The 25,075-nt window shown below is 41.6% G+C and overlaps 1 protein-coding gene across 4 annotated transcripts in view; it reads left to right on the top strand.

Annotated features, from left to right (window-relative positions):
* The first annotated feature begins 2,117 nt into the window (after positions 1–2,117).
* Positions 2,118–25,075, top strand: part of BRINP1 (BMP/retinoic acid inducible neural specific 1) — a 423,362-nt gene continuing 400,404 nt past the window's right edge. For all 4 annotated transcript variants that reach the window (XM_079927237.1, XM_079927235.1, XM_079927238.1 and 1 more), the window contains exon 1: positions 2,118–2,703. The gene's annotated coding sequence lies outside the window, so the exon portion shown is untranslated. The remainder of the gene's footprint in view (positions 2,704–25,075) is intronic.

Genomic DNA, 25,075 nt, shown 5'->3' with positions numbered 1-25,075 from the left:
ATCTTTGCATAAGCAAAATAAAGGCACTCTGATGAGTTCATGCAGAATGCTTCTCTTCAATATATATGCTCTGGGAGGAGAGTTATAACACATTTCTTTCCGCACCACTGAATAGACGGCATTAATAGTAATGCCCCTAGATATTTATATCACAAAGCTCCCTTGTGTCCACCCTCTGGTCAAATGCTATTAAGCTAAGATTCCCCACTGGTTCACAGTGATGTCAGAGGATATGGTCAAGACACAGTCAAATCCTAAGCTCTAAAATATCACCCCAAACACCCAGGGCAGTGGCTGAGTAGAGCATCTCAGCCACAGAGCTGTCAGCAGCAGCACATGTAAATTCTGTTTCTTGGATGAAGAAACGTAATCATTTGTCCAGAAAAATCTCCCTGGGCTCTGAAATGGTCACACTGTAAATAATCGGAGCATTAATGAATTAAAGTGAGAATCTACCCAGCTTGTCAGGATTCCACCCCTTGTTTTCTGCCTGAAAATCACTTCCTTTATGGTGATTTGAAGAATTTAATCAAGTTGGTCTGAGTTGATATATAGAGTAGTTTACCCTGCTTGGGGTATCTGAAACTTTCCTCTTTCACATAGGAGGGGTCCCCTCTGCCTGGCTAATATTATATAACCTGGCTGCCTATGGCCAAAGATGATTGGACAAGTTAGGGATATCACTGTGGAACCAACCCAGAGGGTGGGCTGTGCCATTCTGACTCTTTCTCCTGGAAATTCAGAATTGGGATACAGACTGAGTCAGTGAGCTAAGAGTTAGCAGGGTCCTGTTCACAGAAAGGCTGAGACTGCCATTGTGTGGTAAGGTCATGAGGATGGTTGCACAAGTTGAAGAGTTGACCAAGGAAGATGGACTCAAGGAGAAGGGAATGGAGTGGACAAGCAGGAAGAAAAAGACATGAGAAGCCATGTTGGTCTCGAAGAGAAAAACAGAGAAAATATATGTCCTAGTCTGTGGCCCTTCTCTTTTGGAAACAAGAAAAGGTTCTTCTTGTTCCTGGGTAAAGGGAGGCATCTTCCAAAGCTTTCCAACACTTTTCATTATTTGTGTGCCAGTTTGAGACACTGGCTTTTGCCCCTTGAAACCTTACAGATCCTCAAAATACACGTCATTTAAGGTCAGAAATTAGGCACCATTAATTTGCATAACATTTCATGGCTTACAAAGAAATGGATGTTTAATTGGTTATCAAGACTCAGTGCCTTATTTCTACACAGTTATCATTTGGGCCATGTGACTACACCAACTTGGTTTTGCTTTAGTTATTATGCCTTGTGCAGTATTCTCTGTTAATAGTAATAGAAAAATTTGTGTTAATAATGTCTAATATTTATTGAATATTTACTATTTTTCAATGACTGGCCAAGTGCTTATATGAATTAGTTCATTTATTCCTTAAAATCACCCAATGAGGTAGGTATTATTATTACCCCAGTTTGCAGATTAGCAAACTGAAACTTAGAGTGGGTAAGTAAATTGCCTAAAAACTCACATTTAATATAGGGTCTGGGAGTGGGACAGTGAGACAAATTCAGCCAGACCTCAGAGTATGTGTTTTTAATGTCTCTACATACTGAATTATTTGAATATGTAGAATGGCCTGGGAAAAAAGTATTAGACATGTGAAGTTTCCTTTGAAGTGACTGGCCCCAAACTGTGTCCAATAAGAAAGCTTTATATTTAATACTGAAAAATAATCTAATGAAGTTTTTAGGGTAAGTATAAATACAGGGTTTACCACAGAGAGAAAGAATTTGCAAGTAAGTTACTATTCCAAGTGATTTTCAACCACTTTCCAATAAGCTTGTGTTGCATATGGTTAAGGGTATGTATTATTCTGTCGAGAGAATGCTGTTTTTGAACATTGTAATGAACATTCATTAGCTGTAGGACTTTAGGAGAGTTACTCAGTCTGCGCTCCAGTTTCCTCATTTATGAGGTGGAGATAATTGTATACCTACTTCAAAAGGTAATGGTAAAGATAAAAGAACAATACAAATAAAATACTTGGCACAGTGCTTGGCACATAGTAGGTACGTAATAATGTGTCACTTAATACTTCATAAATGTTGATTATTGAGATGACTGGGGTCTTGGTGACTGTGATGCTGATACAGTATTTTTTCTTTTTATTCAATATTCACATATGCCCTTATACTCCTTCTAATAAATAAGCTAAGTGTATGTACCTCCAGCATATGTCCCTGACAAACCAGATCAAGAAAACATGATCCAACAGCCATAAATCCATTTGAATATTGGAGACAAAAGCCCTGTGAGTTAGAAACCATAATCCCCATTTTACAGATAAAGAATCTGAGGCTCAGAGAGGTCAAGGGAGTTTTCAAAAGTTGAACAGCAGGAAAGAACCAAAAGGAAGTTTTAATCAGGCTGCATAGATTGTTTACAGTCTTGACATCTTGTTAAGAGAAAAAAGCTGGGAGACTGGTGATATCTGGCCATGGAATGTGTGTTCAGAGGGAGGGGGGAGTGAGGAAATTAGGCACTGAGAGAGTGTGTAAGAATGACGGTGACACACTTTATTTCCTGCCTACAGGCATTCCGAGATACCGTCATCACGGAAATAGTTATCAACACTTGGGGCTGTCAGAAAAATCGTGAAAGACTTTGGAATGGGCAAAACAAATTATTGAGGGTCCTGTCTAGCCCACCCTTCTGGGGTATGTCTGCCTTTCGTTGTCTTTGAGCTATTTTACTACTCGGTAAAAAGAAAACTGGTAATAATGCAAATGATTATTATTCGTAGAAATGAAAATTGTGTTCAGTGGAGAAGAATTGATTATTGCCCTATGGATATTGACCAGTTTTGCATCTATTTGTCATTTCTGATCCTTCCTGGTTGCCTGAGTGTGTTCTTTAAACTCTCCTTTGAATGGGTTGTAATATCTTACCGGTTCCCTCATTAATTCATGAGTTAAATAAAATATTTGGCACATGTTCATTTCATATTTATATGGGAGTCATGATTTTATCTTTTGAAAAATTGTTCATAAATAGGACAAAACTGTCCACTGCATTATACAATAGACCTCATCAGGTACAAGCAAGTGTTTCAGGGGAAAGTCAAAAGCCATCCTTCGTTTAGCATGTACAGTCGAGCCAGAAACACCCCATTCATTAGGTGGAAGGGAAAGACAGATGAGAGCTGTGAGGGACAAGGAGAAAAGGCTTCACTGTCTGTTTCCTAAGGGGCTGGATACTGAGAAGTAAATGCTCCAGCTGCTTTGGTGATAGCGGAGCAGCCTGAGGAGACGGCACAGGGGAGTGGACAGACAATGGGACCAGGAGTCTGGAGCAATGGGCTCTAGGTCCAGCTCTGCCATTAACCAGCTGTGTGGCCTTGGGCAAGTCACTTTAACCCTCTGTCTCTCCATCTGCAAAATGAGAGGCCAGAACTAAATTATCGCCAAGGTCCCTTCCAGCGCTAACTGGCTAGGGTCCTGTGATTATGAAGACACTAGGTGGTCATGGCTCAATGCCTCCTGAATAATTCTTAGCCCAGAAATTAGCAGGCTTGTGATAGAAGCCAAGGAGTTGACGGTCTGTGGAACCTGGAATGAACTTCTCCCTTGTAATCTTTCCTTCCAGATGCCAAGAGTAATGGAGTCTGGCTAGGGAAAGCACATTAGGTAGGAGATACTGAACCATCTATGTAAAAGGACATGAACTTTAAAACTAGGCTTCTTACCAGAAACTAAAGCTGCTTATACCTCAGACTACTGTTGTAAGGGATGTATTTTAATTGTTTCTAAAAGTGGAATTGAAAACCATAGTTGACAGAAAATAATGCTTTTGAGAGGTTTCGCTACTCACTGTTTACTTTTACCTGAAGTTACCTGGAATCTCCCATTCCTAGTGTTTACGTAGAGTTTGGGTACCTTCAGGTGAAAAGATGACAAAAGATTAAGCGCCCATTGGGGAGCTGGTTTAGATGACCTCTAACTCCCCCTATACCACACCCAGACTCAAGTATTATGATTGGAAACAATTACTGTTTCTTCTTCTATTTCACCTTCAATTCAAGTGGTTGTACATTATATGCAGTGTACACGGGACTTAGAATTCGGAGACTTTGATTTGGAAAGTCACGTCATCTTTCTAAGCATCATTCCTATGCCTATAGAATGAGGGTATTGGCTTAGATGTTATCGCAGCCCTTTAGTTTCTGAATTAAATGAACTTAATTCTAGTAAGCACCTACAGTGTGCCTATGGTCTGATAGGAGGGCAGAAAACAGAATTTAAAAACAAGACTCTTGACTTCAAGGAGTTCACACTTTTCCAGGAACTAATTTTCCAGGAACATTTCTGCCTATTGATTTCTGCCTATGGATTTAAACGGCGTGCAGGGTTTTATTTCATTTAAGAATCTACTTCCAGATATCTGGATTGCCTGGAAATTCGCCTTCCCTAATCCCAGGCAGGTATTTTTGAGATATGCAATTGATACATCTCTCCAAATGTTTCCTCCACGTGACATTTGCTTCTTGAAGGTTCAGGACTGTATTCTATCCCATTCTGGGAAGTTCACTGGGGTGAAACCTCAGACTTCCCAGGGTACAGGCAGTGATGGAAGAATTTATAAAGTAACAAATGTCTGGTTTCCTCTCAATCAGAAGCAGTAGCATGATGGCAGTGAGAGAATGGCCTTGTCACCCAGTGTTGCATGGTAGTTAAACCCAGGAGGTTTGCAGTCAGCCAGAACCAGGTCCCAGTCTCTGCTCCTCGCTCTCCTGGCTGTGTGACCTTGGCCCATTTCTTAAGCCCTCTGAGCTTCATTTTTCTCATCCTAGAATTTTCTGTGAATTAAATGAGGGGGAAAGGGGAGGAGGGGAAGAGAGGAGAAGGGGGAAGGGGGAGAAGGAGAAAAAGAAGAAGAAGAGGAGGAGGAGAAAGAAGGGGAGGGGTCTCTGCTTCGAGCTCTTTTGAGGTCTCTGCTTGGAATTGGCAATGCAACTCCCTCAACTTTCTATTGGTCAGTCCAGTCACAAGGACAACCCAGATTCAGGGAGTGGGGAAACAGATTCTTCCTTTTGATGGGATGGGCTACAAAGTCACATTGCAGAGTGCTTGGATATAGGGAGAAGCAAAGAATTGTCGCCCTTTTTTGGAATCAATCAACTATAAGGCCGTATAAAGAAAACAAGAGTTCATCCCAGACTAAGAGTCACTCCAAAGCCTATGCTTTTAACCATTCTGCTGTGTAGATTTAATCCATTTGCAATTAGTACTTGAATTTCTGTCAAGCCTCTTTCCTTCTGGGTGGGCCTAATTTCTGTCTTTTGTTTAAAGCACAGCGCAGAGAGTTAACTGTCAGCTCCAGCTACTCCAGTATAAGCCACCTGCTTGAACTGAGAGATTCTCCTCTATGTCTTTACTTCTCCAAAGTAAGAAAAAAAAACAAACCAAAACAAAAACAATTGGCAAGAATCCCTGTTGTCTGGCGGAGCTCTGTGTGGGAGGACATCTGACATATTAAACTAAGGTTCAGGCGTCCATGTAGGGAGGAGAGGCCCATGTGTCCTTTCAGTTGGTCTCTAGATTGAGAAACCAATCATCAATCAATCTTAAACCTCACCCACTGAACTGGCCTGTCTTGAACCAAAGTGTTTATGGGAAACAGAAGAAACTATTGCCCGAAAACAACCTCATTTTTATTTTACCCTTATGGTGGAACTAGCCCATTAGGAAGCACCAGATGCCTCTGCTATAGGAAGCTAGGTTTCAGTGCCTCCGTCTGCAAGTGTTCTTTCAAGGCAGTTTCAGTTGCATTATCTCACTTAATTTTCACAAACACTCTTTGAGGTACACAGAATAGAAATTAAGATTCTCACATGACAGTTGAGGAAACTGAGTTATGGGGGAAATGAAAGGGTGTACTTAACCTCGTACCATTAAAGATGAGCTAAATCAAAGAAAGTTGTGATCTTAATCCCTAATTGGTGCTTTTCTTTTCTGCCCCACATCACCTAATAAAGATGAGTGACCCATTCTTACTAGTTCTTGTACGGAGGCAGCCAGTTGAATAACAGGCTAAAATACCAGCATAGAAAAGATTTTGAACAGAGGTTGCAAAATAGCAACCTATGAGCCATATCTTCCCTGCAGATACTGTATTTGTGCCATACAATGTTTAAAAGTAAATACTTTAAAAATATTTTAAGACTATGAGGTTCCCTTTAGAAACCCAAATTTTGTATTCTCTTGAAATAAGATCTAGAAACACTGGGCTCACAGTCCTATACATATGGTAACTATGTCAGAATGCAGAAGAGGCAGCCCCTTGGGATGGCCATCCCTTATCCAGTTTTTCACAGTCTCCACCTGGCCAGGTTTACCCTTATGGTGCCTGTCTGGCCCCCATAGGCATTTCCCTTTACAGCCTCTTGAACAAGTGATACTTTTTTTTTAAAACACAATTATATCCTTAGTTTCCATTGTATTTTCTTGGGAATATACTACCTCATTCTGTAGTTGAGAATTTCTTCTTTCACCTTAATATGAAGCTATCAGGGAAAACACACTCATCTGTGAATAACAGGTTATGTGTTTTTTTCATTTTGATCCCAACCTGAGGTATCAAGAAGGGCTCCCTCTAAGAGATAACCCTTGAATTGGGTCTTGAGAGGTAAGGAAGAGTCAGCTGGGTGGAGAAAAAAAGGTAAAGAAATTCCAGGTAGACAATCTGTGCTAAGCGATGCTTGCAATAAACTTACATAAGAAGAAATCCAAACCAGCTACTTTTGCTGGAGGAGAAGAATAGCGAGAATTGAGGCCTGTGAGGTAAGTGGTGTCTAGGTCCTAGAGGCTTTGTATGCCATGCGAGAGGGAGTGACAGTTATTTTATAGACAATGGTAAAATGGTTAAGTGTATTAAGCAGATGATGAATTTCACCACAGGATGACATGGTAATATGTACATTTTAAATAAATTATCTGGCAGCCATATAAAGGATGGATTTAACGGCAGGCAAAACTTGAAGGAGGGAAACCATATTAGAAGCTACTTCTAGAATCCAAGTAAGAAGTCATGGGGGATTCATTTGAGAAATCCTATAGGAAATAAGACAAGGAAATCAAGAGATATATTATTTTGACATCTATTGAACGCTAATTGTCTGCAGAATGCTTTGGGAGAAATTAACTATCTAGTCCAACTTTCTGTGTAATACTCCAATCTGCTTTACTGCCTCCCCAAGAAAGCGGTTCTCCAGTCTTTGATTGGTCACTACCAAATGATTCAATTCCCATTTTAGTTATTAGAAACGACTTCCTTATATAGCTTCCTTAAATTGAGTCCAAATTGTACCCCCTCCTACAACTTCTGGTTCAGTCCTTTGGAGCTGCAGTGGCAAAGCTTAATCCCTGTTCTGCATGACAGCATTTCAGGTATTTGATGACAGGAATCATGTTTCTCAAAAATCTCCTTTTCAGCTAAAAAAAAAATAAGTTCCCTAGTCCATTGAAAGAGTCAACATCCTCTACCTGCCCCAGAACACATCATATTCAAATCCTACTCATTGTTAAAGGTCCAGGTTCAATGTCACCACCATGCCTCCAGGTTGTGTATCTATGGACAGATTCCAGCTTCCAGTGGATTTCTTAAAATGTAGCACTCAGAATTGCACAGTCTTCAGAGCAACCTAACCAATGCAATTTGAACAAGGTTCCCTTCTCTTCATCTTTTGCATTTCGGGTTACAGTGCCATTGCTGATGCACTTACCTACGAGAAAAGGTCAGAAGGTTCTGCTGGGACAGGATTGGAGAGCAGGAATTCTCCAAGTTTTGTCCTGAGACCAGCATCAGCATCATCTGAGAGCTTATAAAAATGCAAATTCTCAGGCCCTACCCTGATCTGATTCAGAATCTCCAGGGCACAAGCCCAGGAATCAGTATTCAGAAGTTTTCAAGGTGATTCTTATACATGCTAAATTTTGAGATGTGCTTTTGTAGAGGGTTTTTGACTGTTCATCTGAGGATCTTTAAAAAACCCAGGCACTTACCTTGAAACAAAATTCTTCTCCTTCTCTTGCATGGGGCCTTAAGCAACCTTTCTGAGGACCATGAGAAGTGTCAGCATAATTGCGTGTCTTTATATGCTTGGGGAGGGAACCTGAGCTAGACTAATGAAGTTTTACAATCCAGTGGTTGTGGCAAAGATTTAGGGAAAAACAAAAGAGAGAAGGAAGAAGAGAAGTTAAGAGGGTAGGAGGGAGGAAAGAGAGAGAGAGAGAAGGGGGAAGGGAAGGAAAGAGGGAAGGAGGGAGGAAAGAGAGAGAGAAAAGGAGGAAGGGAAGGAAAGAGGGAAGGAGGGAGGAAAGAGAGAGAAAGAGGAGAGTGAATGAAAAAAGAAGAAAAACAAAACAAAACAGTATGCCTTTGGTCAATCCATTACAAAGAGGACTGAGCCGCTGACCTTTTCATTCTGCCTGTGCTGTGTGCGCAGCAACTCTGTAACCTTTTCCAGCTGGAATAGAAAGTTCAATTAAGTTTGTTGGCTCAGAAATCTGCCCGTGTCCCAGAGAGCAGATTAGGCACTTAGGGGCTGCAATTATCCATCTGCTGCTTCTGCAAAGCTGAAAAGAATGCACACATGCTGTACCTATCTCTGGGCATATGCAGAGGCGGGTACGTGTGTATCTGTATACATGTGCACAGGCAGGGGCAACCGGCAGGCAATGGCTGCAGCTGAGAAATTCATCTGTTTCCAAACGTGGGTTCTTTATGCATTGCTGGTGATGATTTTAAGGGAAACAAGATACTGCATGTTGGAGCCTGCCCAGTTCTTGGCCACCACATTCATCCTATTTTCATATCTGGGTCTTTGGACTAGCGAGCACCTTGATCCTCTCCCAGGTTTGAGGGCAGAGTGTGGATTTGGTCATGGGTCGGGTATTTAAGAAAGCTGCTTTCAATATTCAGGTGACTAAAACCTCGTCTGCCTTGCTTGGGGAAGCAATATGTGTAGTAAGCTGTAATGCACTATAGAATTAAAAAAATTCTTAAAAAAAAAAACAACGAATACCAGCTGTGGAGATTATGTCTGAATCTCAGCACAGAGATTACAAACTGAATAAACTTGAACGTGTCCCTTTAACTTTCTGATCTTTGGTTTCCTCATCTGTAAAATGCGGATAACAGTATTAACCTCGTAAAGTGATTGTGGAGATTCAACAAGGCAGCACATTTAATTGTCTGGCACAGTTTATATTTAATAAGTGATAGCTGTGTTTGATGATACTGAGAGTTACTCTGATGTTAGGCTGTGGTTTTGGTGCCTGGGTCTTTAATTTTCCCCCCTGACACCTATCCCATGTCTGGAAACAGGGCCACCATCTTCCTTTGCCTTGATAGCATCCATAGTGCCTCATTCATTCTAGGACTGTACCTTGTGTGGTTTTTCTGTCAGAGTCTAGTGTCTTCTCTGAATTTCACATCCACTCTAGCACATCCACTCTACCACTCACATCCACATGCTAAAGGTTAGTCTTTGAAGAACAGGGAAGTGAGCTTTAAAAAAATGTAAGTTTGATAGAATCAGTACCTCCTACTCCCATCCCACCCTCCAGCATAAAGCTCTCCAGTTGCTTTACATAGTATTTAAATAAAATCCAGGCTCCTCACAGAAGCATATAAGGCTCAGGGGGACCTGGCTGTAGCCTAACCTCACTTGTATTCCTTGACTTCCGGCTCATAATCCTCAGATGCAGCAGCCTCTTTTTCAGGCCCTTGAATATACCCAGATCCTTCCTGCCGCAGGACTTTTGCATGGCCGTTTTGTCTGCCTGGTGCACTCTTTCCCTAGGTCATACCGTCAGTGGCTCTTCCTCACCATTCAGTGCCACCTCCATGGAAGGCCTCCCAGGACTGCCCTTTCTAAATTCATCCACACAGTCACCCTCACCCTCCAGTCACTTTCTTTCCAGCCCCATGCTTTATTTTCTCAGTTTACTTGTTACATATTTACTGTCTATCTCCTTGACACTAGATTGTGGAGATCATGAAAGCAGGGATTTGGCTATTGTGTGCAATACTATGTCTCCAACACTAGAACAGTCCCTGATGTTTAAAAGGTGATCAGTTAGCATCTGTTGAATTAAGTTAATGGGTCCAAGTCTGGGGCCTGAAGCCCTTCTTTGATGACATTTGCTTGGGTCTTAGATTGTTCTTTGCTTCTGAATCCTCTGTTGCTTGGCTCTAAAACCCGTTGATCAAGGCCTATCAGTATTCTTACTCAACCTCCCTAATCCCTACTGCCTCACTAGATTATTTCCAGTTATCTGTCATCAGTGTTTTTGGATGCCATGTTTTATGTGCTAGCTTTAATTTTACTTCTCTTCCATATGGGTGTCTGTAGGTCAAGCAGAAGGCCAAGTCCAACTGTCATGTCTGGAACAAAATTCTTAATGAAGTCTAAAATTCTTAAGGAGGTGAGATTTGCTTCTTGTCTACTCCTACAGCCTCACCTTGTACAATGCTGCCTGAGATACTGAATATATAAATGGACAATGACCAGACCATGTAGGACAATAGAACTCTATGAGGCCAAACCACCTCTGTAGCAATTGGCCCCAAATAATTGGAACTTGATCAGTTACTGCCAGTTTCCTTAATTTCTGCCTCTGCTTCCAAGTTGAGACCAACTAGAGGAAACCAAGTAGGGTCCCCAAACCAATCACATAGGATGCTCATCTCCAGCTTCCCATGCTAACACCTGAAGCCTTCTCTTTTCTCCACTATAAGCCTTTCCCCCTCTCCTGTCTGCCTTTGAGTCTCATCAAACACAAGTGATGTTGACTGATTCCCATGCTGTATCAAGTTCTGAATAAACAGCCTCTGTTTCTTCTCATTTGGGTTGTCTCCGTTTGTTTCCATATGCAGGTTCTGGTTATCTATTGCTTCAAAGCCATTCATTCCAAAACTTAATGGCTTAAAATATGCTCTTTATTTTGCTTATAATTTTGGAGTTAAGAATTTAGGAAGGGTTCAGCTAGGTAGTCTCTCTCTGGTCCACATGGCATCAGCCTGGGGCAGCTAGATAAAGGATTCACTTCCAATATGATTTTCTTCTTAGTCATGGGTGGGGCACGTCTGGCACTTCAGCGTGCTTTGGCTTCTGCTCCACTCCATGGCGTCTTATCCTTCAGGGCCCCAACACATATTGTTCTCAGGGTAGGCACACTTCTTACATAGAAGCTGGCTTCCAAGAGGCAAGAAGCCTAAGTTACATGCAAAATGACCCTCTCTCATAGCCACCACTTGGTCAGATCAGTCACAGAGCCACTCAGATTGTAGTGGGTGAGGAACATCATATTATAGATGAGCATTTGGGTAGGAGATGGGAGATAATGTCGTGGCCAGCTTCAAAACTACAGTCCATGCTTCCCCTTCCTTTTGGTGCTCCAGTCATGCTGGCCTTTTTTTGTTATCACATATACATGATGTTTCTTCTGTGCCCAAGTTTCAGGATTTTTGCAAACACTGTTACCTCTTCCTGGAATGCCTTCCCTCCCGACCCTTATCCAGTTAAATTTGACTTCCACTGCAAATTTCTGCTTCAGTGTTACTTCTTCATGTGTCCTCAGGGAAACATTTCTTGATACTCCACAAAATCTACACAGAGAAGCTAAATCGGAGCTCCCTCATTTTCTTTCCTTAATAGTGTTCATCAGAGTTTGCCATTATATTCTTACACTATTCTTGAACTCATCTCCATCCTTCCCCCCCTCCCCCTGCCATGGATGTAACCTGGGGGCAGAGTCTGGGTGTGTTGGTCACTATTTACCCTCAGTGCTAAGTACAGTTCCTGACACGTGGTAGGTGCTTAATATATTTTTGTTAAGTAAATCAATGCATTTATATAAACTTTTACACCCTAGCATATACCTGTAGCAAGAGCCTAGTGTTTGAACTTGCTGTTAGGGTCTTGAGCCCCCTGAAGAAATCAGTTCATGTGGAACTTATACTTGCTTAGGGATATTAAAATGCAAAGATTTTTTATCAGTTGTTGTTTTCCTTTAGTCCCTAGTGAATACTGACAATGCATGCTAAAGGCCTCAGTTCAGCCTAATATGGTAAAATAGCCTTGACTTTGGCTTTAAGAAAACCTGGGTTTGAATTTCTACCTTTACTAGACACACAGTGTGAATTTTGGTTGATTTATTTAACATTTCTGACTCTCCTAACTTCACCATCTGTAAAGTAGGGGTAATAATATATACCTTATAGAATCTTTTTAAAGATTACATTAGATAATAATCACAAAATTGTCCAATTTTAACACAGTAATCACCCCAGTAGTTCAAAGTTTATACAAATAATTGGAAATAGAAACTTTAGAATAACATCTGATTCTTCCTCCTTGATAAGGTTTATTGCCACTGGATGATGTAATTTTTGCGTACTTCTGGTATCCTAGCTTAGGCCTGATTTAAGTGTGCCTTTTAAGGTAACTAGAAAATAATTCATTCTTAGGCTTTTTTGAAAATTCAAATTGACTTCGATTAAAGTCAGCATAATTGATTTATTAACTCTTTAAGAAGAAAAATAGGAAATATGTCCTCTATGGTTATATGAGTTGTTAACATATTTATTAACTTGGTTTTTTTTTTTAACATCTTTATTGGAGTATAATTGCTTTACAATGGTGTGTTAGTTTCTGCTTTATAAAAAAGTGAATCAGTTATACATATGTTCCCGTATCTGTTCCCTCTTGCGTCTCCCTCCCTCCCACCCTCTCTATCCCACCCCTCTAGATGGTCACAAAGCACCGAGCTGATCTCCCTGTGCTATGCGGCTGCTTCCCACGGGCTATCTATTTTACGTTTGGTAGTGTATATATGTCCATGCCACTCTCTCACTTTGTCACAGCTTACCCTTCCCCCTCCACATATCCTCAAGTACACTCTCTAGTAGGTCTGTGTCTTTATTCCCGTCTTACCCCTAGGATCTTCGTGAACGTTTTTTTTTTTCTTAGATTCCATATATATGTGTTAGCATATGGTATTTGTTTTTCTCTTTCTGACTTACTTCACTCTGTATGACAGACTCTAGGTCCATCCACCTCACTACAAATAACTCAATTTCGTTTCTTTTTATGGCTGAGTAATATTCCATTGTATATATGTGCCACATCTTCTTTATCTATTCATCCGATGATGGATACTTAGGTTGTTTCCATCTCCTGGCTATTGTAAGTAGAGCTGCGATGAACATTTTGGTACATGACTCTTTTTGAATTTTGGTTTTCTCAGGGTATATGCCCAGTACTGAGATTGCTGGGTCATATGGTAGTTCTATTTTTAGTTTTTTAAGGAACCTCCATACTGTTCTCCATAGTGGCTGTACCAATTTACATTCCCACCAGCAGTGCAAGAGTGTTCCCTTTTCTCCACACGCTCTCCAGCATTTATTGTTTCTAGATTTTTTGATGATGGTCATTCTGACTGGTGTGAGATAATATCTCATTGTAGTTTTGATTTGCATTTCTCTAATGATTAATGATGTTGAGGATTCTTTCATGTGTTTGTTGGCAATCTGTATATCTTCTTTGGAGAAATGTCTATTTAGATCTTCTGCCCATTTTTGGATTGGGTTGTTTCTTTTTTGTTATTGAGCTGCATGAGCTGCTTATAAATTTTGGAGATTGATCCCTTATCAGTTGCTTCATTTGCAAATATTTTCTCCCATTCTGAGGGTTGTCTTTTGGTCTTGTTTATGGTTTCCTTCGCTGTGCAGAAGGTTTTAAGTTTCATTAGGTCCCATTTGTTTATTTTTGTTTTTATTTCCATTTCACTAGGAGGTGGGTCAAAAAGGATCTTTCTGTGATTTATGTCATAGAGTGTTCTGCCTATGTTTTCCTCTACACGTTTGATAGTGTCTGGCCGTACATTTAGGTCTTTAATCCATTTTGAGTTTATTTTTGTGTATGGTGTTAGGGAGTGTTCTAATTTCATACTTTTACATGTACCTGTCCAGTCTTCCCAGCACCACTTATTGAACAGGCTGTCTTTTCTCCACTGTATATTCTTGCCTCCTTTATCAAAGATAAGGTGACCATATGTGCATGAGTTTATCTCTGGGCTTTCTATCCTGTTCCATTGATCTATATTTCTATTTTTGTGCCAGAACCATACTGACTTGATTACTGTAGCTTTGTAGTATAGTCTGAAGTCAGGGAGCCTGATTCCTCCAGCTCCATTTTTCGTTCTCAAGATTGCTTTGGCTATTCGGGGTCTTTTGTGTTTCCATACAAATTGTGAAATTTTTTGTTCTAGTTCTGTGAAAAATGCCAGTGGTAGTTTGATAGGGATCGCATTGAATCTGTAGATTGCTTTGGGTAGTATGGTCATTTTCACAATGTTGATTCTTCCAATCCAAGAACATGGTATATCTCTCCATCTATTTGTATCATCTTTAATTTCTTTCATCAGTGTCTTATAATTTTCTGCAGACAGGTCTTTGGTCTCCTTACATAGGTTTATTCCTAGATATTTTATTCTTTTTGTTGCAAAGGTAAATGGGAGTGTTATGTTAATTTCACTTTCAGATTTTTCATCATTAGTGTTTAGGAATGCAAGAGATTTCTGTGCATTAATTTTGTATCCTGCTACTTTACCAAATTCATTGATTAGCTCTAGTAGTTTTCTGGGAGCATCTTTAGGATTCTCTATGTATAGTTTCATGTCATCTGCAAACAGTGACAGCTTTACTTCTTCTTTTCCGATTTGTATTCCTTTTATTTCTTTTTCTTCTCTGCTTGCTGTGGCTCAAACTTCCAAAACTGTGTTGAATAATAGTGGTGAGAATGAGCAATCTTGTCTTGTTCCTGATCTTAGTGGAAATGGTTTCAGTTTTTCACCATTTGGGACAATGTTGGCTGTGGGTTTGTCATATATGGCCTTTATTATGTCGAGGAAAGTTCCCTCTATGCCTACTTTCTGCAGGGTTTTTTATCATAAATTGGTGTTGAATTTTGTTGAAAGCTTTCTCTGCATCTATTGAGATGATCATATGGTTTTTCTCCTTCAGTTTGTTAATTGGTGTATTACGTTGATTGATTTGCGTATATTGAAGAATCCTTGCATTCCTGGAATAAACACCACTTGATCCTGTTGTATAATCCTTTTAATGTGCTGTTCGACTCTGTTTGCTAGTATTTTGTTGAGGATTTTTGCATCTATGTTCATCAGTGATATTGGCCTGTAGTTTTCTTTCTTTGTGACATCTTGGTCTGGTTTTGATATCAGGGTGATGGGGGCCTCATAGAATGAGCTTGGGAGTGTTCCTCCCTCTGCTATATTTTGGAAGAGTTTGAGAAGGATAGGTGTTAGCTCTTTTCTAAATGTTTGAGAGAATTCACCTATGAAGCCACCTGGTCCTGGGCTTTCGTTTGTTGCAAGATTTTTAATCACAGTTTCAATTTCAGTGCTTGTGATTGGTCTGTTTTTATTTTCTATTTCTTCCTGGTTCAGTCTCAGCAGGTTGTGCATTTCTAAGAATTTGTCTATTTCTTCCAGGTTGTCCATTTTATTGGCATAGAGTTGCTTGTAATAATCTCACATGATCCTTTGTATTTCTGCAGTGTCAGTTGTTACTTCTCCTTTTTCATTTCTAATTCTATTCATTTGAGTCCTCTCCCTTTTTTTCTTGATGAGTCTGGCTAATGGTTTATCAATTTTGTTTATCTTCTCAAAGAACCAGCTTTTAGTTTTATTGATGTTTGCTATCATTTGCTTCATTTCTTTTTCATTTATTTCTGATGTGATCTTTATGATTTCTTTCCTTCTGCTAACATAGGGGTTTTTTGTTTGCTTGTTTGTTTGTTTGTTTGTTTTTTGCGGTACACGGGCCTCTCACTATTGTGGCCTCTCCCGCTGCGGAGCGCAGGCTCAGCGGCCATGACTCACGGGCCCAGCTGCTCTGCGGCATGTGGGATCTTCCTGGACCAGGGCACGAACCCGTGTGCCCTGCATCAACAGGCGGACTCTCAACCACCACGCCACCAGGGAAGCCGAATTGGGGTTTTTTTGTTCTTCTTTCTCTAAGTGCTTTTGGTGCAAGTTTAAGTTGTTTATTTGACATGTTTCCTGTTTCTTAAGGTAGGATTGTATTGCTATAAACTTCCCTCTGAGAACTGCTTTTGCTGCATCCTATAGGTTTGGGGTCATCGTGTCTCCATTGTCATTTGTTTCTCTGTATTTTTTGATTTCCTCTTTGGTTTCTTCAGTGATCAGTTCGTTATTAAGTAATGTATTGTTTAGCCTCCATGTGTTTGTTTTTTTACAGATCTTTTCCTGTAATTGATATCTAGTCTCATAACATTGTGGTTGGAAAAGATACTTGATACGATTTCAATTTTCTTAAATTTACCAAGGTTTGATTTGTGACCAAAGATATGCTCTATCCCGGAGAATGTTCCATGAACAGTTGAGAAAAATGTGTATTCTGTTGTTTTAGGATGGAATGTCCTATAATTATCAATTAAGTCTATCTTGTTTAATGTATCATCTAAAGCTTGTGTTTCCTTTTATATTTTCATTTTGGATGATCTGTCCATTGGTGAAAGTGGGGTGTTAAAGTCCCCTACTATGATTGTGTTACTGTCGCTTTCCCCTTTTATGGCTGTTAGTATTTGCCTTATGTATTGAGGTGCTCCTATGTTGGGTGCATGAATATTTACAATTGTTATATCTTCTTCTTGGATTGATCCCTTGATCATTATGTAGTGTCCTTCTTTGTCTCTTGTAATAGTCTTTGTTTTAAAGTGTGTTTTGTCTGATATGAGAATTGCTACTCCAGCTTTCTTTTGATTTCCATTTGCATGGAAAAGCTTTATCCATCTCCTCACTTCAGTCTGTATGTGTCCCTAGGTCTGAAGTGGATCTCTTGTAGAGAGCATATATACGGGTCTTGTTTTGTATCCATTCAGCCAGTCTGTGTCTTTTAGTGGGAGCATTTAATCCATTTGCATTTAAGGTAATTATCGATATGTATGTTTGTATTCCCATTTTCTTAATTGTTTTGGGTTTGTTATTGTAGGTCTTTTCCTTTTCTTTTGTTTCCTGCCTAGAGAAGTTCCTTTAGCATTTGGTGTAAAGCTGGTTTGGTGGTGCTAAACTGTCCCAGCTTTTGCTTGTCTGTAAAGGTTTTAATTTCTCCATCAAATCTGAATGAGCTCCTTGCTGAGTAGAGTAATCTTGGTTGTAGGTTTTTCTCCTTCCTCACTTTAAATATGTCCTGCCAGTCCCTTCTGGCTTGCAGAGTTTCTGCTGAAAGATCAGCTGTTAACCTTATGGGGATTCCCTTGTGTGTTGTTTTTCCCTTGTTGCTTTTAATATTTTTTCTTTGTATTTAATTTTTGATAGTTGGATTAATATGTATCTTGGCGTGTTTCTCCTTGGATTTATCCTGTATTGGACTCTTGTGCTTCCTGGACTTGATTAACTATTTCCTTTCCCGTATTAGGGAAGTTTTCAACTATAATGTCTTCAAATATTTTCTCAGTCTCTTTCTTTTTCTCTTCTTCTTCTAGGACACCTATAATTCAAATGTTGGTGTGTTTAATGTTGTCCCAGAGGTCTCTGAGACTGTCCTCAGTTCTTTTCATTCTTTTTTCTTTAGTCTGCTCTGCAGTAGTTATTTCCACTATTTTATCTTCCAGGTCACTTATCCATTCTTCTGCCTCAGTTATTCTGCTATTGATCCCTTCTAGAGTACTTTTAATTTCATTTATTGGTTGTTCATCGTTGCTTGTTTCCTCTTTAGTTCTTCTAGGTCCTTGTTAAATGTTTCTTGCATTTTCTCTATTCTATTTCCAAGATTTTGGATCATCTTTACTATCGTTATTCTGAATTCTTTTTCAGGTAGACTGCCTATTTCCTCTTCATTTGTTAGGTCTGGTGGATTTTTACCTTGCTCCTTCATCTGCTGTGTGTTTTTCTGTCTTCTCATTTTGCTTATCTTACTATGTTTGGGGTCTTCTTTTCACAGGCTGCAGGTTCATTGGTCCCGTTGTTTTTGGTGTCTGTCCCCAGTGGCTAAGGTTGGTTCAGTGGGTTGTGTAGGCTTCCTGATGGAGGGGACTAGTGCCTGTGTTCTGGTGGATGAGGCTGGATCTTGTCTTTCTGGTGGGCAGGTCCATGTCTGGTGGTGTGTTTTGGGGTGTCTGTGGCCTTATTATGATTTTAGGCAGCCTCTCTGCTAATGGGTGGGGTTATGTTCTTGTCTTGCTAGTTGCTTGGCATAGGGTGTCCAGCACTGTAGCGTGCTGGTCATTGAGTGAAGCTGGGTGTTGGTGTGGAGATGATCTCTGGGAGATTTTCACTGTTTGATGTTACGTGGCGATGGGAGGTCTCTTGTGGACCAGTGTCCTGAACTTGGCTCTCCCACCTCAGAGTCACAGCCCTGACGCCTGGCTGGAGCGCCAAGAGCCCGTCATCCACATGGCTCAGAATTAAAGGGAGAAAAAATAGAAAGAAAGAAAGAGGATAAAATAAAATAAAGTTAAAATAAAAATAAAATAAAATAAAATAAAGTTAAAATAAAAAATAATTATTAAGAAAAATAATTTTAAAAGTAAAAAAAAAAAAAAGGACGGACAGAACCCTAGAAGAAATGGTGAAAGCAAAGCTATACAGACAAAATCTCACACAGAAGCATACACATACACACTCACAAAAAGACGAAAAGGGGAAAAAATAATATATGTTGCTCCCAGAGTCCACCTCCTCAATTTGGGATGATTCGTTGTCTATTCAGGTATTCCCCAGATGCAGGGTACCTCAAGCTGATTGTGGAGATTTAATCCGCTGCTCCAGAGGCTGCTGGGAGAGATTTCCCTTTCTCTTCGTTGTTTGCACAGCTCCCGGGGCTCAGCTTTGGATTTGGCCCTGCCTCTGTGTGTAGGTCGCCTGAGAGTGTCTGTTCTTTGCCCAGACAGGACGGGGTTAAAGGAGCCGCTGATTCGGGGGTCTGGCTCACTCAGGCCGGGAGGAGGGAGGGGCACGGAGTGCGGGGCGAGCCTGCGGCGGCAGAGGCCAGCGTGACATTGCACCAGACTTCGGCGCGCCGTGCGTTCTCCCGGGGAAGTTCACCCTGGATCACGGGACCCTGGCAGTGGCGGGCTGCACAGGCTCCCGGGAGGGGAGGTGTGGAGAGTGACCTGTGCTCACACACAGGCTTCTTGGTGGCCGCAGCAGCAGCCGTAGCGACTCGTGCGCCTCTCTGGGGTCCATGCTGATAACCGCGGCTCGCACCCGTCTCTTGAACTTCTTTAAGCAGCGCTCTTAATCCCCTCTCCTTGCTCACCAGGAAACAAAGAGGGAAGAAAAAGTCTCTTGCCTCTTCAGCAGGTCCAGACTTTTTCCCGGACTCCCTCCCAGCTAGCCGTGGTGCACTAACCCCCTGCAGGCTGTGTTCATGCCGCCAACCCCAGTCCTCCCCCTGGGATCCGACCTCCAAAGCCCGAGCCTCAGCTCCCAGCCCCCGCCCGCCCCGGCGGGTGAGCAGACAAGCCTCTCAGGCTGGTGAGTGCCGGTCGGCACCGATCGTCTGTGCGGGAATCTCTCCGCTTTGCCCTCCGCACCCCTGTTGTTGCGCTCCCCTCCGTGGTTCCGAAGGAACCTTCCTCCCCGCCACCCACGTCTCTGCCAGTGAAGGGGCTTCCTAGTGTGTGGAAACTTCTCCTCCTTCACAGCTGCCTCCCACCAGTGCAGGTCCGGTCCTTATTCTTTTGTCTCTGTTTTTTCTTTTGCCCTCCCCAGGTATGTGGGGAGTTTCTTGCCTTTTGGGAGGTCTGAGGTCTTCTGCCAGCGTTCAGTAGGTATTCTGTAGTTGTTGTTCCACGTGTAGATGTATTTCTGGTGTATCTGTGGGTAGGAAGGTGATCTCCGCGTCTTACTCTTCCGCCGTCTTCTCAAATCTATTAACTTGATTTTTGATCATTGACTGAAATGACAAAAGTTTTTAAAAAATTGAAGAGAGTTCTCTTATTTGAGGGGAATAGAATATATTTGGAAAACCAAGCTGTTTATGCCAGAGTAATTCTTAAAGAAAATCTAACTCTGATTTAGGTTTCTCAGACTCCATGGAAATGAGCTTTTCATACATGCCAGGAAATTTATTCATGTGTTCTGCGGGAATGTCCCTATTTTAAAGATGAAGAAACTGAGGGTCAGAGAAAAAATATTGCATAGCCAGCAAGGAGTGCAGTAGGACTTTGGATCCAATTTTGTGTTAGCATTAGCAGGTACTCTTTCTACTCTGAATCCTTTCATAGCTGTTCCAGCCATGAAAAGATAGGCAAATCAATAGAGAGGTATCACAGCAGGGAAATTAATTTCCAGTTGCCTTAGTCATTGCTGTCAGACACCAAAGCCCCGACATGGATTAGCAGCCTGTCCACTTCCTCCTCTGAGAGGAACCACGAGTCACGCTCCTGTGTGACCAGGGTGGCACCCCTAGAGCCTCTGCCAGTCCCGCCATCAGACAGGACGTGTCTGGGAAGAATTTGCAGCCGACTACTCTACCATTCAGGTCCCCATCTGTGTCAACTGAGTAATTTATGGATGCACTTTTTCCTGTATTGCAAAGGAGATGCACAGGACCTTTGGAAATAATTCAGTCTCTTTCAAGGGAACACATTTGGGGAAATTATTGTTAATGCATCTGAGTAAGAGGTGCTCAACCCCGACAAATATTTCATGCAATTATAGTAAAGATGAGACAGTGACAACCAGTGACCATCAGTCATTCCCCAGATCAATAATAACCATGGAACATGCAATCAAACCTAATCAGCACCCGGTGATTAAAGAACAGGGCCTCTCTTCTTTGCTTTCAGGGTCATAGTCTCTTGAAAGAATTGGCATGGAGTCCTCCAGACAGCACACAATACAGAAACAAACATCAATAGGGGCTTTAGAATCTAGCAGATCTGGGTCAGAGTCCACAAACACTGCTTCTCAATCTTGGACAAAATTATATGATAATAATAACACTCACTGCACACTTTTTGGGGGTGTCAAACAGCATGCTAAGTATTTCATCTGTATTATTTAATTTTATAATGTATGTGTGAGGTGTGCACCAGTAGACTCCCTCTAAAGTGAGGAAACTGAGACTCAGAGGGATGGGATAGCTTGCTCAGAGCCACACTGACAGCAAGTGACAGAGCTGTGACTCAGATCCAGTCCTGTAAGACCAAAGCTTCAAACTGGCCCCTCATTAAAATCACCTGGGAGCTTTTTAAAGTAACCAGTGCCTGAGCCCACCCACCCCATAACACCTGAATCATCATCTTTGAGTCTGAGGACTAGGCATGTATTATTTTAAGTAAACATTTTAATAAATTATAGCAGACATACAGAAAAGGGAACAAATGGAGTGTAGCACAGTGTATTTTCACTAAGTAAACATCCCCATGTGTACAGAACAAGCCCAGCCTCCTTCACACCCCCCCGCAAGAAGCCCCTTTGCGCCCTTTTCCAGTCACTACCACCTGTTCTGCCCAAGGATAGTCATCATGACTTAAAACAGCAGACATTCCCTTTTTCTGTTTTTGAACTTTATATAAATGGAGACATACAGTTGACATACTTCTGTGTCTAATTTCCCATTACATTTGTGAGATTCACTGATGTGTGTTGAAGGATGGTAGTGGTTTGTCCATTTTTGTTGCCGTAGAGTATTGCATTATGTGAATATACCACAATGCATTTAGTCAGTTTGCTGTGGTTGGGTATCTTTCCCATTCTTGGGTATTACAAGAATGTTAATTCTTTAGGTTAGCAAAAGTGCATGCCTTTCTGTTGAGTATCTCCCTAGAAGTGGAACTGCTGGGTCGTAAAGTGTGCATATGTTCAGCTCTAGGAGATCCAGGCATTTTTTACAAGTTCCTGGGTGATTCTGATGCACAGTGAGGGTTGAGAAACCATGCATAACCCTATGTCATTTCCCTTATTTAGAATTTATTGTTGTTGCTTTCTGGAACAATATAATAAGGTCATAATAAAGTTCTAGATAGAATAATTTACCATGTTACTAAAGACAGCCTCTCTTCCTCCCTCCAATCCTCCATCCCATTCCCCTGATCCAAGGCATTCTAACTTTTTAATGTCTAAACCTCAAAGGCTGACTGGTCCTGGAAGAGGAAAGAGCCCGAATACTTGTGCCTCTTATGCTTGAAAATGGGAAGATTTTTGTAATTGCAGAGAAGAGAATAAGCTAACATAATTTTTGGCACTAAATCTTTTAGTTGCTGAAGACGCATGAAAGGAACTGATGGCGTTAAGAGAAATAATAAGCACACAGAATGCATAGTATAGAGTCTGGCACTCAAGAAACTGTCCTGTTATTGTGATTATGATTATTGCCATTATCAGTAGCAGCAATGGCAAAGAAGTAAAAATACGCCAGGGCTGTGGCTTCTTCATGAAACAGATCTGTTCAGTCATTTAAGAATACTCACAATGTGTCTCATGGGCCAGACTCTGTATATGGCACAATGAGCCCAGGGAGGAACAAGCCACGCTGTCTTGAAGACACTCACTGCATCTCTGAGCTTGTCCTGTCCCCACTTGTTCATTGTGGCAAATGGGGCGCACTTAAAGAGGGAGATGTCTCAGAGGAAGCCCATCCCTGCTGGTCCAGGAACAGAGGACAGCAGATAGATACCTGCTGAGAATGGGCCAAGAGCTTTATTTCATGCATGGAGGAATCTGTACACAGAGACTTCCTTTCCATAAACGGTATGCTTTATTTAGTCAGAGTGGTTTCAGTCTCAAATAGGAGAGAATAACAATTTGGCTCAGGAGGAAAAGGGTGGGAGATCTTTGGTTGAAAGGTTACACGTGCACAGGAGCTTAGGAAAAACTGCACCTCTGGACTTCAGGCAGGGGCATGTGGGCAGCTCCAAAGATGGATGGGATCATCTGTTTTGGTCTCTTTGATCTATTTGCTTTTAGCTCTGTCTGTCTGCCTTTATCTTTTTCTCTCTGTCTTTCTCATAGGCTCTTTCCTTTCTCTCCATTTCACATGTCCTCTTCATCTCTCTGCCTCTGCTGTTTTCCTCTGTCTCTCTTCTAGACTCCTCTGCTTAACTCAGTTTCTGTTCTCCAGAACTTCAGCTTGCACAGGTCTTTGGCTTGCTGTGGACCTTAAATCAGTCTCAACTTAGCCTCAGGGTCTCTGGGCTTCTCTGACCCCTGTTCTATGTGGAATTTCATTCTGTATCTCTTCATTCAAGCTCCCAAGATGATTTTACTGGCTCACTTAATCTTCTGGGGCTAGCCACTTGAATCGCAGGGTGATCATCAGTGTATGGAAGGGTGTCCCCCGAGTTAGGGCCTGACTCTGATACAGTCTTCTGTGGCTAGGAGAAGACGGCTACCTGATCTGATGCTCAGACCATTCAGCTGCAAGATGGGCAGTTCCCTTAAGAGCATGTGTTGAGTGCAACCGGCAATGAAAGTTGGTAAGAAACCTCTTAAAAGCTGCAGAGTCCTAACATCTGAGATTTGCTTGGTGGTTGATCAGAGGCTCCTGGGGGCCAGAAGTATTGTGTTCTTCCTCTCTGAAGTTCCTAAGGCTTAATAGTATTTTTGGACTAAATTAATTCACTTCTCTATACCCTAGCTCTTAGGTGGCTTTTCTTCATGTCCTAAGACTTGGGGTTTTGCTCCTTCATTTACTCATCGATTCAACAGATATTTACAGAGCATCTACTTTGTGTCAGACACTGTTTTCTACACTTGAGACTTAACAATGAATAAAATGGGCAAGAAACTGCCTTTGTGGGGCATAAATCTTAACTGCACCCTCATGAGACACTAAACCAGAAAAGTCCATCCAAGTTCCTCCCCAAATTCTGACCCACAGAGACTGTGAGATAGTAAATATTTACTGTGACTTTAAGCCTCTGAGTTTTGCACAATTTGTTGCACCGCAACAGACGATTACCCCTGGTAGCCAGTCAGTCCAGAACAGAGTGAGCTGTGGGGGATGCTGGAGACGAGGTCAGAGTGGAAAAGCACGTTAATATCACAGAAGACTTTGTTGCTTATGATAAAGAATGTGAATTTTCTGAATTTGATGGAAAACCATTGGAGGATTTTGATTGTGGGAGTAGTATTAGGTTTTAAAGAGATCATCTAGGCAGCTATGTGGAGAGCAGACCATAAGGGGACAAGGGTGAAGGCAGGAGAACCTGTTAGGAGGCTACTGTGTTTGTCCAGGTAAACCAGGATAATGGCATGGACTCTTCAGCTCTACTTTGAAAGGTAGAATCAGTGGGCTTTTCGGATGGGTTGGATGTGAGAAAGTGAAAAGTCAATGAATTCTAGGTTTGGACATCAGCAACTGGGAAGAGAGAGGTGCCATTTATGGAGACGAGGATCATGGTGGGAGAATGCAACAGTTAGATGCCAACAAGAGGAAGAGAAGCCAACCATGAAGACTGAGAAGGAATGGCCAGGGAGACAGGAGGAAAATCGGGAGAGTGGGAGAGTGAAGAGTCTTAGAAGTCACAGGCAGAAGATACTTAAAGAAGCAGGGAGTGAACAACTGGACCAAATTCTGCTGAGTGTTTTCATAAGATGAACTCTGAGAACTGATGGCTGAATTTGGCATGATGGAGATTGTTGCTAACCTTGGGGATGAAAACACAACTGTGCAGAAGTGCTTATGAATTCATCAGCCCCAAGTCTGTTTTGCTAGTCTTCCTCTTTCTTGTGCTGTGATAGAATCAATGCGGCAGTACTATTTGTCCCTCGTCTGTCAAGTTTACACAGTGGTCTTCATTTTGTGATTCTCTGCACACTGACCCATGAACGCCTGAATTTTCACCTTTGGATAGTTGGCTAGAACCAATCCTGCATTTGAAAGTTGAGAGCCCTAAGTATGTATTGGAAGGAAGAGCTGGAGATGAGGAGGCCAGGTGTGGCAGGGATGAGGTAGTGAACCCTTGATTCAATGATATGGGCCCCAAGGAACCCCTGAAAGTTGTCCTGCAGGTATTTGCCAATCTGCCGGTCA

This window comes from Stenella coeruleoalba, assembly GCF_951394435.1.
Source record: "Stenella coeruleoalba genome assembly, chromosome: 7".
Classification (NCBI taxonomy): domain Eukaryota; kingdom Metazoa; phylum Chordata; class Mammalia; order Artiodactyla; family Delphinidae; genus Stenella; species Stenella coeruleoalba.
This window is presented reverse-complemented; position numbering and strand designations above follow the sequence as displayed.